A 5999-nucleotide genomic window follows, 5' to 3' on the forward strand; every position below is an offset into this window, starting at 1 on the left:
TCTTCTGAGTCAACATTTCAGCCCATTAGTCGCTAGTGTCCTGTTATGTCTCTCACACCCACAGTTTCATTCTCTCAGTGATTAACTCCCCTTACAAAGCAAGAGATATAAAACTCTTGCACTCTGTTGCATTCTTTTTGAAGATATGCACAGGATGTTATTAAAAAGAGAGATTTTAATTCATTTGTTTGCTTTGCATTTCAATCAAAATTTGATATACAAGTGAAATCACTTACTTGGAAGAAAAAAAAAATTGTTACTCTGAGGTTGCTCTATGGAGAACTTGCAGTAATGGAGTTCTCAGTAATGTTTCCTTTAAAAGCCAATTTGACCCTGCCGTTCACACAGAAAGCGTTTTTCATTCCACTGCACTGCTTTTCCATTGTTTTTCTATGTAAACGCACTGGGCGGATGTTGTGCTCTCTTGAATAATTCTGTGCAAGACACGGTATTCTACAAATGTGGTGCTCTAGTTAAAATAAGTTTTTATAAAATTGATATTTCAAAAACTAACTTTTATAAGGCTTTGTGTGTTTTTCTATTCCACTACATTTTTAAATGCAAAAATATGTTTTGTGTGAACAGACTTTAAGGGCAGGTTCAGATTCAGCATTATAACATTTTTTAAAGGGGTCATCGGATGTCCAAGTTGGTATGATTCTTTAGGGTCTTCATGAAATGTCTGCAACATACTTAAAATTCCTCAGTGGTCATGTAAATCAACACCCTTTTTACCTTGTCAAATACAGCTCTGTTTACAGCAAACTGTTTCGGGGCATGTCTCTTTAAATGATAATGAGCAACTGCGCACTCCACCCATCTCTTCCATTTTTTTTGTGTATTTGGTGGCGTTGTACCATCAAAAACAAAACTAATCCACTGCGTCATCAGTGGCTCTAATGTGGGGAGAAAAAGACTCATGTCAACTTTTACATCCAACTACAAAACAATTGCAGTGCTTATGAGACATTGTTGTCGCTACAGCTGCTCGAGTGCAGAGAAAATGGCAGACAGTGTACAGCTGACTAAGGGTGCAAATATGCTAATACGGGACAGTCTGTCAGCAGAAGTGGGTGGGGCCTGAGTCCCGGATTAGCATAAAATCAAAATGGCTTGATCATTTTTTATCAATGTAGGGTGGTTGTGTCCACACACTGCTAAGACACATTTATATGCAAACACCATGTAAAGTGAATTTTGCATCCAGTGTCCCCTTTAACCAATGTCTCGTTTCTTTTTCTTGCACACATATGTGCTCACTGTATGCCATCTAATAAAAAAAAAATTTAAAAATGCATTGTGCGACCCTGCCATCTAAATTCTTTTGTATTATATCTCGCATTTTTAAGACTGTGTACTAGCATTTAAATATGCAAGAGTTATCGCTGAGCAATAGTAAAAAAAATACAGTGCAGAATGCAGTCTCGCTCTTTTGACAAAAGCACTGCTGCAATACAGCATAATGGAAATTGAACGCGGCAAATTCCCATGACCAAGTTGAACTCGAGTCTGTGTGAGACTCACTCTCACACAAAACTCCTGATCACGAGGATGTATAACTTGATTTTGTCTGTGAAAATTCACTAAACAAATGTAAATGTAGCTTAAGACTTAATTTTGAGACTTAATTAATGTCTTATTACCGTTTGCAACATTGCTGAGTGAGATCTGGGGTTACTGAGGTATTTTTTATCAGGAGACAAATCTAAGAAGCAGAAAAATTCTCAGTTTGCTCTCCATGTCTAAGTAAAAAAATAGATATTATAGAGAGCTCAGTGTTTTCTGTGGACAACTTTCCTGCTACCCTTTCAAATCTCTAGGCAAATCATAGTAAGTAACTTGCACTTTGCTGAGTAAACCATCTTTTACTGCTGCCAAGCTGCTCAATAATCACCCCAATAATGTCACTGATGGCAGTTCCTCATATCTGCTCAGCCTGTATATCAGTGTAAAACAGGAGAAAACAGGTGACCTGCATTTAGACTTTTCACAAAAAGCAGCATTCATACACTGAAGGGATAATGCCGTATTTTCATAGCTCTGATGGTGTATATGGAGATCTGGACAGGCCCGAGTGACACTTATGCAGAGTAAGCATTTTACAAGTGGCTCTGGTTCATGCACACATTAACCTTAGGCTGTAATTTCCATTAAAGCTCCTCAACCTTCTGTTATCATAGAGGTTCTACAGGCCTTGCTAAGTCCACTGCTGAGTCTGAGTGTCCTCATAAACATTTGAAGGGTTGGGGGCACGAGCCCCGGCTGCTTACTTTTAAAGCCTGCTAAGCTCAAGTCCATCATTTATTAATGAGCTCTTAGGAAACCTTGAATTTTTAAAGCAGTGCGGGATGGAGATTAAAATTTAGCCCAAACCGGTTGTCGACAAGCCCATCCGGCTTTTGCTGACTATCTCACTCTCTCTCTCTCTCTCTCTCTCTCTCTCTCTCTCTCTCTCTCTCTCGCTCCTCTCTTGCAGTTGTAATTACATCTAATGCAAAGCTTAATTTATTAACGGAAGGTGCTTTGAGCCGTTAAATGCTCAACCTGTTCCTGCTGTGTGCGAGACTGTGTTTACTGTGCTTTTTATTTATGCTGTTCTCTCTTGCTCCCTTTTTTTATGTTGTTTTCTGTTTGCTGATGTAGGGAAAATCACTATGAAGCTGACCCTGGCTACACCTCATATAAGTGTTTTCACTCAGTATTGCAGACAGTCCGGGTCTCAACAGCCATTGCAAATGTTGCAAGGATGCTGCTTTCTTTACAACTGCTCTTAAGATGTTATTCTATGGTTTACAATTATTTGACCGTCTAGAATTGAGCATGTAGAAGCATGAGCAAATATTGAGAAGATTACAGTTACTCCATATGCTATATAAGATTTATCCTCAGCACAAACCTCTTTGAAATGAGATCCAGTTATCTGCTCACTGGTAAAATAGTTTTCTGCCACATCACAATCCTCTACAGCCTTAGTGTTGTAGTTTTGGCAGGAAAGTGTAAGAATATTTCCATGAAAATGTGTCTGTATGCCTCTGTTAATGCAATAGATTTAGTCACACTCATCCAAGATTCAAATGAGTTTGTTTCATCATCAGAAGAGATTTGGAGAAATTTAGATTTACATCACTTGCTCTGCTGGTCTCGGAGTGTTTTTATTCCTCGTGGCTCTCGAATGCGTTCGCAGGTTTCTCCTCCATCTGGAGGAGGTGTGATCGGATCCTCCGCAGTGAATGGGTGCCATCAGAATGGGAGTTACAATAACAAGTAATCCACACGACGCCAGCAAATTTATAAGCAAATTTAGCATTAAGATATTTTGTGTGTCATGTGAATTACTTGTGGATAATGGTGATGTTTTTATCAGCTGTTTGGTCTCTTATTCTGATGGCACCCATTCACTGCAGAGGATCCATTGGTGAGCATTTACAAGTGATGTAAAGCAAAATTTTTCCAACTCTGTGCTGATGAAGAAACAAACTCACCTACATCTTGGATAACCTGAGTACGTTTTCAGCTATTTTTGGGTGAACTATTGCTTAAAGAAATCTAAATGAATAGCCTATTTATTCCAGGAAAATTAAAGTTTCTGTTATGTTTAACATAAAATCATCTAATTTTAAGGATCAATTAGTTTTCTTGGCACAAAAAATGGCACTTCTGCTGATCCTTTTTTGTGTTACTCTGCACCTATATATATATATATATATATATATATAATCAAGACTCTTTTATCAATCTGTTTGGAAAGATTTCAAGGACACAAAACTGCAATCAGTTTTCAGTGTCATTTTGGTCACGACTTCCATGTGCTCATCAGCTTAAGTAGCAACTGTTATCAATATTAAAATAAGGCTGTTTGATCAGAGAATAAGTGCATGCAATGTCTGGAGAGATTCGCTTGTAGTCATATCCCTACGATGGGTCAGCAGAATTACATTTGCCATGTTTACATTAGTTATGTTTGCAGAAAGAGTTCAGAGGAATATTTCATCCCTTGAGTCAAAGTGACTGACAGTATATTGGCAGCAGGTGTTCTACTGGAGGCCGTCCAATCACAGAGCACGTCTGTGGAGTGTGCACCAAAGCTGAAGCCAATCAATTTTAGAGAGAAATGTTGCAACCATCTCCTCCTCCAGCTGAGTCCTGTTCAAAGCACTATTCAATCATCTTCATGAATTGAGTAACACTACCGCAATGCACTTTGTACAAATCCCAAAGCAACCCACACTCCTTTGGTCTGGCACTAAAGAACAGTCATGGGAACAGGACAGTAGAGTCATAATATTTTGCATCGGTTTCTTTATTGTAAATGCACTGTGGGTAGAAATTGTATAAAATGTAATATTGCACAATATAAATCAATTGCACTTTCTCAAGGTATAATGATGCATTTGTGTTATGCTACAAGAATATGCAGGTACTGTGCCCCAATTAAACAACAAGATACTATGACCAATATTTTTTATTTTTTTTTAACAGTATTACTTTTAAATATATAGCCTATAGTTATCAAAAACACCCTCCAAGTATGAAGGTTCTTGGGCTACCAGCTAAATACAGTGTTTGGCACTGTAGTGAAGACATTAGACTTGTGAATATCTAACACAAAGACTCTTTAAAGCTAATAAAATGCTAAGCACAGTTTGTATATACATAGCCCTCTATATGTTACCTGCATTATTATACTCCCCAATTTGTGTGTTGTGATCCTCTCATTACTTTGCCTTAGATGGGTAAACAAGCACAAGATTTCGGTGATTGACTGCTATCATATTAAAATGTAATTGTTCAAGCTGACGTGTCATTTGCTCAGAGTGGTGTGTTTTATAGGATAGAGCCTATTTCTATTGTTTTGTGTTCTGCATTTGTGCACTCTCCAACCTGTAACACCAAACAATGATCATCTAAACAGATTTGAGGTGTTCTCATATTTTTTTCCACCATGGAACATATTGTCTGTAATCTCCGGCCAATCTTTATGAGTCTGAAAAATATATCCACTGAATAAATTGACCTATATATGTTTACAGTATGTTGTAAATACAGCATCTTATTCCCAAGAAAATAGTTTCAGACCTGAACATCTGCACATCGAAAATGTTTTTCTTATTCCAGAAATATTGATGGCCCATTATTTGAAGTAGAAATCTATATAATTGAAAGACAAATCACCGTATTTTCATCAATTATTATTATTATTTTCCTTTTTTTGAGAACACCAGTGTGTAAACCCTTTTTACAACCTAACCATTTCTAATTGTGCATTCTCAACATTTTCCAGAAAAATCTCTACAAAGTTATTGATTATTAGTGCATGCAGTCAGCTGATTCTGCATTTACTCACTAATTTCATTTCATTCATTTCATTTATTGTCATAGAATGATAATCGATTTTCATTTAAAATTGAAGAGGTGAGAGACTTTGAGAAAGAAAGAAAGAAAGAAAGAAAGAAAGAAAGAAAGAAAGAAAGAAAGAAAGAAAGAAAGAGGTATCTCAGCTATCAAATATACTTTATAATTCTCAAAAGTTTGTGCTTTGCTGATTAGATGTCTTTGATGTACGGCTCCAAAGTAGTTTTGTGGCAAACTAGCGTTTAGCTTTGAAGTTTCTTGTCGCCTCTGCAGGGTCCCTAAAGTAAAATGGGATAAATGTAGAAAGAAGAGAGATCTCAATTAGACACTGGAAACACACACACAGCGCACCAACAATCATGCTCTTCTCTTACCTTACTAACTTGACTAAACCTAAGGATGATTGTGTAATCCCATTGAAAAATGTGAGATCAGGTGAATTCAGCAGTTCCCAAACTCAGAGGGTTCATCAGAGGGTCATGATTAGAAAACAACTGTTATTCCTTACTAAAATCCAGTCGCTCAGTGGATCCCGTGATGCATGTTCCAAAACAGTGGCTAGCAGTGAGCATTTCTCCCTATTTATCCGATTAGTCAAGCAAATTCCACTAGAATTTGCTTGTTTGTGATGGTTTCTGATCCACATG

Source organism: Barbus barbus (assembly GCF_936440315.1).
Source record: "Barbus barbus genome assembly, chromosome: 30".
Classification (NCBI taxonomy): domain Eukaryota; kingdom Metazoa; phylum Chordata; class Actinopteri; order Cypriniformes; family Cyprinidae; genus Barbus; species Barbus barbus.